Here is a 13,086-nt window from a genome sequence, read left to right on the forward strand (position 1 = left end):
TAGAAATACGGAGTTATCTGTGGGCAGCCACTAATGCAGCTTCATCTTTTTTAATTGCTCCCTGGGTCTGTAAAGCATCGGCATGGCAGAAGTAATGAGGCGTTATTGATTAAAACTGCTTACTGTAAACGGCTCAGATTTCTGTCTCAGACAAACTGAGATTATTGTCTGCTCCAGGTACCTGATGAGCATTGTCTGTCTGCAGTTACCCCAGAATAACCAAGCAAAGATGCAACTCCCTGCTGAGCGTCAGAGCAGTCGCCAGGAATCCAGGGGCGTGGCTCAGGTTGGCTAAGCCAAGTCCAACCTTCCAAACTCTTGTTGTCCTTAAAGCTTGTCTTACAATCTGTGCACCAACGGGTCAATGGGTACAGAAGAATAATCTGGTCATATGTCAAATTAAAACTGAAGATAAATTGAATATGAAAACTGAAACTGGGCTTTTGCATTTGAATTATGTCATGATTTTTGCGCATATTGAATGAAGACGAAATGCAATTGCCGATTTGCATTTCAATTTGAATTATGATGGGATTATGCTTCCATAAACAGAATCCTCCAGTAATGCACATGCCATTTTCCAGTGAGATGATTGGTCAGGGGCTTTTATATGGGCTGAACACAAAAACTGCTCCAGAGCAGGTGAGCTCTGCAGCATAAGTCACCATGGCGATTTAGCAAGATCAAAAGAGAGAGACTTTTGTGATACCAGAAACTCAGGATAAAGCCAAACCAGAAAATAAGATTTAAAAGGTTACAATAATAAAAATAAGAAGAAGAAGAAGAAGAAGGAGGAGGAGGAGGAGGAGGAGGAGGAAGAGAATAAAAAGAAGGCTACAGGCATAGGAAGTGCATATGTGCTGGAGTACATTTATAAATTATGTGATAATTCAAATGTATTTTGCAAGTTTAACCTGTGTGAGTGTGAGCATGTGAGAAAAGCACAATATGCAGGTTCAGAGAGAACACCTTCACACTTGTGTCTAAATTAGTTTTGTGCTATACTATCCTGTTACTTGCAGCACAACCCTGCTACACTGTCCTGTTATCTGCAGTACCACCCGGCTACACAACCCTGTTACTACTAGCCCACTTCAGTGCACAGCCTGTATCATCAGGGACCTCCCCACCTTATGAGCCATGTACTCACCGAGGTTATCCCAGAGAGTGCTATGCAGAGACTCTCTGACGCACTTTCTAAAACCCCCATCCATCCCCGGACTGTTGCTATGGCAACCCAGAAATGAGAGCTCAGTGCCCCAGGAAAATAAGAGCGCAAGATGATGAAGACATGTGTGTGTGTGTGTTTGTGTGTGTGCGTGCACATGTGTGAGTGTGTGCAAGAGAGAGAGTGTGAGCAAGAAAGAGAGCCAGAGAAAGAGAAAGAGAGAGGAGAGAGAGCAAGAGAGAGAGAAAGAAATTTTATTGAACATCTACAAATGAGTCCAACAAACTCTTTACAATTCTTGGCACTCCAAACCGAAGAGCTCAGCCCAGAAAAGTATCCCCTCCGTCAGCTGATTCTGAACCTCTCTAGACTAACATTACCACACACTAACACAAACCAGCTTCAGCTCAGCACTGAATGAATTAATGAATCATTGCATTTATATAGCACTTTTCCGAACGCTCAAAATGCTTTACAGTGATGAGTGGGAACTCATCCCACCCATTACCAATGTGTAGCACCCACTGGGTGATGCACGGCAGCCAGTTTTTGCACCAGAACGCTCACCACACATTAGCTAAGGTGGAGAGGTAGAGAACATTTGTTAGCCAATTAAATCAGGGGATTATTAGGTGGAATGTTTGAGAGAGCACAACAGCTCATTAGAGTCAACCAAATTATAAAACACATTAAAAACTCCTATCTGGACCATCGGAACAAAGAAACACAATCCCAAAATAAACTGAATTGTTATTGGGCCCTAAATAGAAAATACTCTCTTCTCTGTTAGAGATACAAAGCGGAGACAGATCCTGACCAAGTACTTGCAATTGAAATAGGCAGATACAAAAGCTCACGGTTGCCAAACGAAGAGCGAATAAAGCAACTTGAATTGAGAGAGAGAGAGAAAGAGAGAGAGGGCATGAAGTAGAATGGTCCAAGCAGGGACTGGTTCACTTTTTGCATGAATCCTGTTGATAATGGTTACACCAGCATGATGTGGAAGGCCCAGAACCAAAATGAATTTAATCAGAATTGTTTTAACACTGATTTAAAATCTCACTCTGTGTGCTGATAACCAGCACTTTATCTGAAAGCCCCACCCAGCAGCTCATAGGCCCCATCAGTGTGATTCTACAATAGAGAATGCAGGAGAGCCAACTCAGCATAGCTGTGCCTGTAAAACCTATTTGCCTTTAGTCATGGAGGGCATATATATCAGACAAATTATTTATATTTGATGCTTCGGTTAACACACCAAACCTGACATCATCAACTTATGCATGCAGAGTGCTTAATGCAATCAGCAAATGTAATGAAATTATGATAATACCTAAAAACCCCAATGCGTGTGAGATCAACTCACAGAAGGAAACTCCTGACAGCAGTCAAAAACTTGTACAGTACTGTATTTTGCAGTTCAAGCCGCTGAAACCGAACCACCGAGGAAGTAATCGCGAGCCGTAAACAACAGGCTCCCGATAACATGCGTTTGTTTCCAGTCTCACCGCAGCACTTTCACTTCGCCTTCAGAAAGCTGTGGGAGTGGAATGCTGCTCGTCTGCTCGCGCTGTGGCCTGATTCTATCACCGAACCGCTTTCAGATCAAACGCTGCAGACGCCAAAGCCCCGCGCTGCCTTCGCGTCTGAACCTCCGTGCAGAGACGCTAATGTTGCTATGCACCTCAACAGAGGCGACATTCTCTCTCTCTCTCTCTCTCTCTCTCTCTCTCTCTCTCTCTCTCTTTCTCTCTGGCGAGGCAGGTGTTTCATTTTTTTTGCGTTGCCATCCTCGTCAACTTTTTGCACATCATCGCCACCAATATTGACCATGCTGCATTATGGTTGGAAGAGTGTCTGTGAGTGTGTATTCAAACTATTAACTCTGTTTAATCTTTCATCTGTATTTACGTGCCTGTAAATACACAAGCGCGCACACACGCATGCATGCACACACACACAACACACACGCACGCGCACGCACGCACACACACACTGTGGAAACCTCTGTGAACAAAGAAGGAGCTGGATCTCCGCTGATCTAAAATACTTTTGTGGTGATGGAGGGATTCTGTTTACCCTTTTGGTTATCAGCAGAAAAAAGCAAAGCCAGACATCACTGTCACAAGAAACGTTTCCAGGGAAGTCTCCTGGAAAAGTTCTGACAAACACTGTTTTGTGAAGAGATGATGCTGGTAATCAGGTCGACTGAGAGGTTCGCCTAGAGATCAGATAGTGATCAGGTGGTGTGCAGGAAGTTCTGGGGGAACAGGGGGCAGAGGGGCATTTTATAAAATATAGTATTTAAAGGCATATGGTCAATATGCAATATGGTTTTCTGAAGCGATAACGGTTGTAGGATATCCTAATAAGTTTGAGGCAAGTGATATAATATGACTACACTATAGAAATACTTGCAAGACTGTGATGGGAAAGAAAAGTCCACCAGCTCTTCGGTCAGAGTTGCACGGCCAGGAAGTGAAGACAGAGAGCAAGACACACGCAGCACAGTATTTATGCTCCTTCCAGTGATCCACACCTGAATCCTAATTAACTATCCTAATTGACAGAGACATAAACATGGAGAGAGCACAGCACAAGGAGCAGAAGCCAATTTTAGGCCACACCCCCGAACCTCCAAGGTGTAACAACTTTATTATAGAAGAACTTTATTTTCTATCCCTTACTGAACTGCAGATGCATAAAACTTAATGTCACGGTTGCTAAAATGGTATGCAAATTAAAAACTGTGGATACATGGAATCCGTGATTTGCAAATCCACAGTTACAAGGCTATATTTGGCAAGGGACTGCTGCAGGCTACAAGCATCTGAGATTCATCTCAGTGAGAAACTTAAATTCAGCAGTGAACCATCTGAAAGAGGAAGGACTAAATGTGCTGCTTTTGTCTGGAAAAGAACACGCAAACTCAGAGAACTTAAATCATGTTAACACACAAACACCAAGCAGCATCCGGACAGCAGCACTCCCACCCAGAATACCTGGGCAAAGATAAAATACCGGCACATGACAATGAGAGCAGAATCACAGTTTACTCTGGGACATGTGGCAGTGCAGAACTCACGTGTTTGTGGGCATCTGAACAGACGCTGCTCTGGGGCACATTTTCTGTCTACTGTAAAAGATATGAAATGTAAGTAATATGCACAATTTTATTTATATGGCGCACAGGAAGCAACTCAATGTGCTTTACACAAGCAGTTCAGATACAACAGATTAAAAATATATTTTAAAATGAATGAATAAATAAAAAAATGCATAGCAACCACAGAAGTCATACAACAAAGGAATCTCTTCATAACATTATCTAGGAACCAAATGAGAATCTTATCTTAACATGTTCCTTGTTAGCTAGGGAGCTTCAGATAGTGTGCAGAGCTTACTGCCAACTGATACAGGTCATGATCTTCAGCCACTAGCTGCTGATCCCTTTCAGTGCATTGTGTCTTACTGTGGCAGTGTTACCCTGCTTGGCTTACTGAATAAATGTAATTACACTGCAAAAAAGAAAAAAAAGAAAAAAGAAAACTGAGATTGATATGAAACTTACAGCCTATATGATGATGATGATGATGATGGTGATGGTGATGATAATAATAATTCTTAAATTCTTAAATGCTGCTCCCTGTCTATAGCTTTCGTGTTGTTTTAATTTTCTTTTTATTTTAAATGCTGTGAAATGCAGCCATCCACTTTGCCATTAAACATAAAACAAGAAAGAATTTCTGCACAGGTGAATTGTGAGTTTGTAGGAATTTGTGCACTGGTAGATTGTGAGTTTGTATGAATTTGTACACTGGTAGATTGTGAGGTTGTCAGAATTTGTACACTGGTAGATTGTGAGGTTGTTGGAATTTGTGCGCTGGTAGATTGTGAGGTTGTAGGAATTTGTGCGCTGATAGATTGTGAGGTTGTAGGAATTTGCGCACTGTTAGATTGTGAGGTTGTAGGAAGCTCTGTGCTGGCAGATTGTCGTTATGTGGAAGCACAAATCTGGGTCAGTACACAGTCACACAGTAAAGGAAAGTCCCGGGTTTATTAATGAGGGGGAGGGGAACTAGCGGGGCGACTGGACTCCCTGCTGTGCTTGACAAAGCAGGGGGCAAGCCGGCCCATCACCATGGCAACACATACCCTGAATTCCCCAGGTAGAGCAGCAGGGTGAGTGAGGTGGGCACAGGGGCTTCCCCTATGGGATTGGCTATGCCCACCATCCCCCCCCCCCCCATCCCCGTCTCCCGTCCCCTCAACAGTTCAACACCCAGAGGATTATGGATCTCCACGCTGCAAACAGGGTCTGTGGATCAAGTGCAGGAAGGGGTAATTCCACAGTTCCACAAGATGTAAGAAACAAAACCTGAAAAAAAAAGTATGCAAGACGTTTGGTTGCTAACAAGAGTTTGCAGTGTATACCGCCATTGGCATAGATTTCATTTGAACTCTGGGGAAACATACTGTTGGACCACCAAGTCAGTCAGTCTAGGGACCAATACAAATGAAAATATTGGGGATTATATTTCTCCCTGTCTCTCCTCAAATCTAGGTACAGCACACAATATCTATATATATGTATATCAATATCGCAATATAATATTCAGTCACAGCCTTTAATGAATTTTCAGGCTGTGAATTTTTAGAAGTGGAATATTGAAGATTCAATGGTAAAAATATGGAGTTGAGTATCTGTTTTCACTGTAAAATCTGTGTTAAAATCCTATTAGAAGAACTGGAGATCCTTGTCCTGCTCATAGAAAAGGATCTCGATATGGTGGGTGGGGCCTCAGCTGTAGTAACCTGAAAATAATTGATTTATCTGTAGGATGATTCACCAATCAGCTCCAGCCATATATAATTGTGTTTAAATCCACCACTGTCCATGGTGCTGAAGGCATATATAATTGTTGTTTATATAATTGCTGTTATTTTTTTGTATGTATCCATGTTGTGCTGTGAAACTATGTGAACTATTTATTTGTCATGCCAATAAATCTTAATTTGAACTGAAAAATCAACTGTGCAAGTCTTTACACAAGAGAATAGCTCTGGCTTCTGCTCATTCTGATTGGCGGTTATGGGTAATTACCATTCAGACAGTCAGACAGTTACTATTCCCCATAGTAGAGTTGTTGAGCTCTTTGAGTGTCAGAACAGAGACATTGAAGGGTCACACCCTATTTTTACCTTGTGGTATGGTGTGCGGTGATATTATCAGTGCCATCAATCAAAGAGTAAAATGCTCTCTCTCGTGTGCCGATAATTACAGCAAAGCTCATAATTACCTCTGGAACGTTAATCAAATATGCTTCCAATGAGTATAATTAACATCTGAATTGTGACCAGACTTATGAGGATATTATAGTTGTCTCTGTATCTAAGAAAAGGACTGTGGTGAATGTAGGAACAGTTAAATGCCAGACAATTAACTGTAGCCTCTCTCTCTCACATGCACACTCTCATTCACTCCCTCCCTCCCCTTCTTTCACCCTCCTCCCTCTGCTCTCCCTCTCTCCCTCAGCTTGTTTTCCATTTCTCCATATTTGTGCCTCATTAGTAGTGTATATTAGTACATTTGTACACTGTAATGTATGAAATCACTTGGCTTAGTCAGTTAGTGAGGGCTGTGATTATAAATAATCATGAACAAGTATTACATTAATTTAATGTTGAATCCTTTTTTTATACTATGAGTTGCCAGAACAGAGAAAAACATGCAGACAGGTGTACGTACAGTTCAGGTATGTTGTATTAGAACAGTGTGTCAATTCTGCCTATTTAGAGATTACTGCAGTGGGGTGCTCCTTTACCTTCCTCTGGTGATTCATTGCTGCCCTCTGGTGTTCACTATAGAACATGCAAAAACAGACTGGCTTTAAGGGATTCTGGATTTTTTATATTACTCCGGATATATTGCATGTTTTTCCCAATTGACCAAGATTATTTAAAATATTTCCAAAAGTTCCTGGCAGCCTACTGGCTTTACAATGGCTGATATAGAGGCAAAAATGGGATCATAGTTGAAAGAAAAAAAATGTTGTATGTGCATACCTGATAATGTTTAAAAAAGATATTTCATCTAATTTTTGGTTGAAACAATTTCCTATTATGGATACAGCCTATGGCCGCTGTGATCAATGAAAGCAGTAGCAAGGCTTCCTATATGAACAGAAGCAACTACATGAGGAGAGAAGCAAATTACTGCAAAAGACATGATCTTAGTGTACTTTCATCTGTTAACATTAGACAGCCCAGATCTATGAGGCACGTTGTCCTTAAACATTTATCTTCCCCTATTTAAACCTCTCACAAAATATCTTTTGCAACTGACCAGTGGATTGGGCTCAAAGAAATTAAATTTGGCAACATAGCTGAAACACTTCATTTTCAAAGACACACATAATCATAGCTTTAATGCTAGTTTGTAAGTAGCTAAGCAAACATTGGGCATGCAACACCACAGGCAGTGTGGTAGGCTACCCCTTGAATCTAAACCACACACCTCTGGCCCTTGGAGCAAAGAGTTTGCTCTGCTTTTCACCTGAGAACAGAAATGTATTGGCACAACATAAATAATATAATTATTATATTTAAATAAATTTGCTGTAGTCTGTTCATAAGTATAGCCTATATAGCATGATGTATTTTTTATTTATTTTTTGTTTTAACCCTATATCAGTCATTGTAAACGTCGTTCATTGCACACAAACACCGGCTCATTCAAAAAGATAGACTGACACTAAAGTATGTTTTTAACACTCTTTAATCCAGCCAAGAAATGAGTGAACCTCAATCGGTGAATGAGTGAGTGAGTGAGTGAGTGAGAGGGAGGAAATAGTATGAGAATGAAAGTCTGATGAGTCCAACAGTCACCAAAATCCAACAGTTATCTGTGAGTCAAAGTAAAATACACTTTTTTGATTAAATTTTGGCCTTTAGCCTCTATTTATATACAATATCCAGGCAACTCTTCAGAGTCTCACCTCAGCCAATCCTCCACAGCACTCATACCAGGGGGATACAGACGCTACAGTTTTTTTATCGTGTATAATTAAATAGATATATCACTTCTTGCTAAATCATGTAGATGTCATGTTGTTGAATGAATAGACTATTAGGCTAGAATTGTATTAAAACAGGCAAGATTGATGAGCTAGTGAAGTCTGGCAGAGGTGGAGAAGCAGTGATGGAGAACGGAATGGCATAACAGTGCTTTTTATTAAAACACATTCAGCGGATCACAAGAGCTAGCCACAAACGTTTACGCGGCACTAAAAAGTGGATTATAAATACTTCCTCCAAGCAAAGATGCCTCTTGACACTGATAATAAAACTGGTTTACAGTTAATGAATAGGAACATTACACTGCTTAACACCGCTTTTTTTTTTCCTTTTCTTTTCAAACTGGTATGCGGCGGAAACCCCCACTGAAAATTCCAGCTAAGACCAGCTGGGATTCTCTCTAAACTAGTTTAAGATGGTTAAGCTGTGAATTCATCATTTATAGCTGGTCATAGCTGGTCTGTGGTCTGTAGCTGACCAACCAGCCAGGGTCAGATCTAAGGGGGGGACATGATTGCTACCTGCTGCCATGCTGCTACTGTGGCAAACTGTGGGGAAACTGCCACACAAATACTTAGAATTGACAACTTTTGTTATTATATACTTTTTATATCATATACTTATATTATAGACTTAGTTACATGAAGTTCTGTTGTTGGTTTCATCATTTATCCTTTTGAGAAAAGAAAAATACTGGAAAATTGTCACAAAAAAAAATTCTTTCTTGTTTTGCATCCACAAATTATCACATGTGGATGCAAAAGGTGATACCTTTGTTTAGCAGGAAACCCAACATGCAGTTGCATGCTGTGTAGTATTTCATAATTGGGATATGATATAGTTATAAATGTGCATACTGTAACTCATCATTAACAATATTGACCAAAAGGGAGGAGGTGGCAGGGAAAACCTTAAAGAAAAATGTAACAAAAAACAGTAGTGCCAGCAGGCTGATATTAACCTCCTGACCACATGCACATAATTGAGCATGTGTATAAAATTAAAGGGAAGAGATTACGTCAATTATTTTCATTTTTTTATCACTAAGCAATCCAGGTCTGTACAGTTAGGTCATCATTAAGAAAAATGAAGTTGTACATCTCGAGAAAAGAGAAAACAATATACAGTGCCGTCCGTAAGTATTTGGACAATGACACAATTTTTGTTGTTTTGACTCTGCACTCCAGCACATTGGAACTGAAATGAGAAAATTAATATGAGATTAAAGTACAGACTGTCAGCTTTAATATGTGGTATTCACATCCATATTGGGAGAACTGTGTAGGCATTACGGCTCTTTAATACATCCCCCCCCCCCATATTTTAGGGGACCAAAAGCAATTAGACAGTCGGTGGTTGCTCAGCAGTTTCTTCTCCTCTATGTTGCATCATTAGTTCATACACATGAAAGCTAACAACAGGTCTCAAGTTGATTATAGGTGTGGCATTCGCACTCTGTGTCTTTTGATGTGGTCTCTTAACATGAGGACCAAAGAAGTGTCAATGCCGAGAAAGCAGACCAGCATGAGACTGAAAATCTGAATAAATCAGATATACATTACCCAAAACATTGAATGTGTCGAAATCAACTGTTTGGCACATTGATAAGGATCATCAGTGCAGGAATGCACTGGTAATCTCAGCAATAGCAAAACAATAATTTTTTTTTTTTTAATGGAGGATAGTTGTAGTGGATGACAGAAATAGAAAGAAAACCCCCTTTTCAATTGTCAAACAGATCAAGAAAACTCCCCAGGATGTAGGCATAGATGTGTCAATACCATTAAAAAACTGCACCAGCATAACCACAGAGGGTTTACCGCAAGATGAAAAACTGCTGATGATGATGATGATGATGACTGAATGTTTTAGTTGACTACTCAATCAGAAACCCCACCAGTTACATATGCTTTTTACTCAATTGTTGAAAGTTGCTGTTAATGAGTTATGATGCACAACTTAATGCACTCCTCAATTTTCAACTTTAAGTCTGTTGTCTGAGTAATACACTGAGGGCGACAGGCTATGAGTCATTTATATGTCACAGTGGTATTTATAGTTTGATTCTGATAGGGCACCAGTAGGCTACAGAGGAATATAACTAGGGTGTTGCTGTTCTTAATGTCGTATGTTAATTCACCAAATAGTGAAAACGAAACCAATCAGCTTTAATATGGTTTCCCATTGTGAGTTAATTGTATTTGCATGATTACATGGATTGCTTTTAACTGTTCAGATTAAACAATTGAATCTTGCAGTCGACTCTCTTGTTTACTTCAACTCCATGTTGATGAGTACAACAGAGTTCCAATGTTAGTGTCCAGTTTAGCTATTAATGTAGAGTTATTTAAAGTTTTAATTTAAACACTAGTGAACTATGGATGCTGGTCTCCATCAGATGCTGTGACTTATTTCAATCAAGTTTTACAAAATTAAAATTCAAGCATATTCACTGGAAAAAAAAATAGCAGTGAACTTCAGAATGCATTTTTGCTGTAACCTACTATGATTCAATCCCTACAGTCCATTCTACCACAGATTCTATAGATCTACAAGATACTCTCTTCCCTATTCTTAACATCGAGTTCTGTATTCCTGCAACTGAAGAGGAAACATTCTGATCTGATGCACCTTCTGAAAATTGACAATGCTGGCACAATGGTTGTACTGTACTATAATATAGTACTGGAAACTCCCATCACCAACTAGAACCTCCAGTACCTAAAAAGCAGAGAGGGCAGAAGAAATACAGGAGCTGAGTATCTGTTGAGCCTAAATGATTTGCAGTTCTGCTCCTTGTGTCCTTTGTGATTGGTTACCTTGGGAACCACTTTGCATGCTCCTGCCAGGGGTCGTCACCTGGCTCCCAGTTCCTCAGGGCACCATCGCAGCAAATGTATTTCAAATTGTCATCATGTCCTAAGAGAGCCACACAGTATCTGTCACTGTGCAGTGTGGTATAAACTACACAGACACACAGGCAGGATGATCCAATATTTATACCCTTATACCCACCCAAGCCTTAAATGGGTTTCAGTGTAATGACGGGAAAATGGTCTGGTGCTGAATCCGGGTGTGCTAGTGCTGAAATTTTCCAGCAGGGTGGCACCATTTTCATACAGTCTATGGGTGGCACACAGCTAGTTCTAACATTGCCCATGGAGGGAGGGATTTAGTGGGAGGGGCCATCTCTGGTCAACACAGGCCCCATGGTCTGCCTATACCAGCTGCACAGGAAATGTACTACTGCAGTACACTGGCTGCATAGCTCAGTGTTCAATGTGGAATTGTTTAAATGTTGTAATTGTAACATATTCCTGGGAGGAGAGTGTGTGCTTGTCTGTGCTGGGCATGTGCACTCACCAAACTGATGAAGGAGGTTGCAGTGAGGAGATGGATCCATGAATTCAGCTTAAAATTTGATTTACATGGATTCTGGTCATATGGATCCTAGCTGAGTCGGTATAGGTTTCACATGTCCTGCTATAATTCATGATCTAGAAAGAAGCAGCTTGATGTAGGCTCATATTACTGGGCGCTACACACCCTGGCCAGTACACCATCCCACTACAGGACTACCCCAGTCTGTTTCAGTACAATGCACAGAGCCACAAAGAAATCAGGCATAGTTTTTCAAGCTGCTATTCTGTTGTGTGGACAAATTAACCAGTGTATATTTCACTCCCCCTTTTAAAACTAAGAGAAAGATAAGTTCAAATATTATCAGGTGGTTGTGGAATATACAGTATGTTCATTAGTAGGCAGACAGTTCATTTTGTAATACTAAAGAATGTATCAATTGTGTGGAGTTTTCAAAAACATTTTGCCAAGTTGTCTACTGCCATATTCATGGCCCTTTTGTTTTCACCATTACTTACAAAACATGCTTTTACTTCTTTATCTAAAACAAGATACAATTAATGTAATTGTACTTGTAGACAATCTTGTCGACATTTTTGACAATCTCTTTATCTCAGACATAACAATGTGACAAAATGAAACCCTCATAAACTGTTCTCTACCTTCTCTTCCCTCCTCTGCCCACCACCTCTTCCACCACCATCTTCTCTCTCCCCAGATGTCTTTGCAACCTACTTCAATGAGAAAGTTGCAGGCACCTGCAGCTCCTTCAGTACTACCAAGGCTCCTGGATCTGCCTTTACCCCTTCTCCCATTCCTCCTCCCTCTTCCCACTTCTGCTCCCTCCCTTCCTCTCTGTCTTCTCTCCACTCACAGATGCTGACGTATCTGAACTCCTGCTCTCCTCCTTTGAATTTCATGCAATTACTGTAACTCATCCCTCAAAATTTCACATTATTGTTCTATACCGTCCTCCAGGTCCACTCAGCTCTTTCCTGGACGAGCTGGACACTCTCCTGAGCTCCCTCCCTGAGACTGCGCTCCTAGCTGTGACGGAGGCACTTGCCACTGCAAGAACCTCACGCCTCTCCTCTGTCCTGATCCTTCTTGACCTGTCTGCAGCTTTCGACACGGTCAACCATAAAATACTCCTCCCCACCTTGGCAGGGATGGGAATCGCCGGGACTGCCCTGTCTTGGTTCGCTTCCTATCTTGCAGAGAGGACCTACCAGGTCACCTGGAAGGGGTCTGCCTCTGCTTCTCATCCACTTGTTACTGGAGTGCCGCACGGATCTGTACTGGGTCCTCTGCTGTTCTCCTTATACACCAGATCTCTTGGTTCAGTTATTAATTCACATGGCTTCTCCTATCATTGTTATGCAGATGACACACAACTCTTCTTTTCTTTCCCCCCCTCGGCCACACAGGTCAATGATAAGATCTCTTCCTGCCTGGCTGACATCTCCACCTGGATGGCCAGC

The sequence above is a fragment of the Anguilla rostrata genome, chromosome 13 (assembly GCF_018555375.3).
Source record: "Anguilla rostrata isolate EN2019 chromosome 13, ASM1855537v3, whole genome shotgun sequence".
Classification (NCBI taxonomy): domain Eukaryota; kingdom Metazoa; phylum Chordata; class Actinopteri; order Anguilliformes; family Anguillidae; genus Anguilla; species Anguilla rostrata.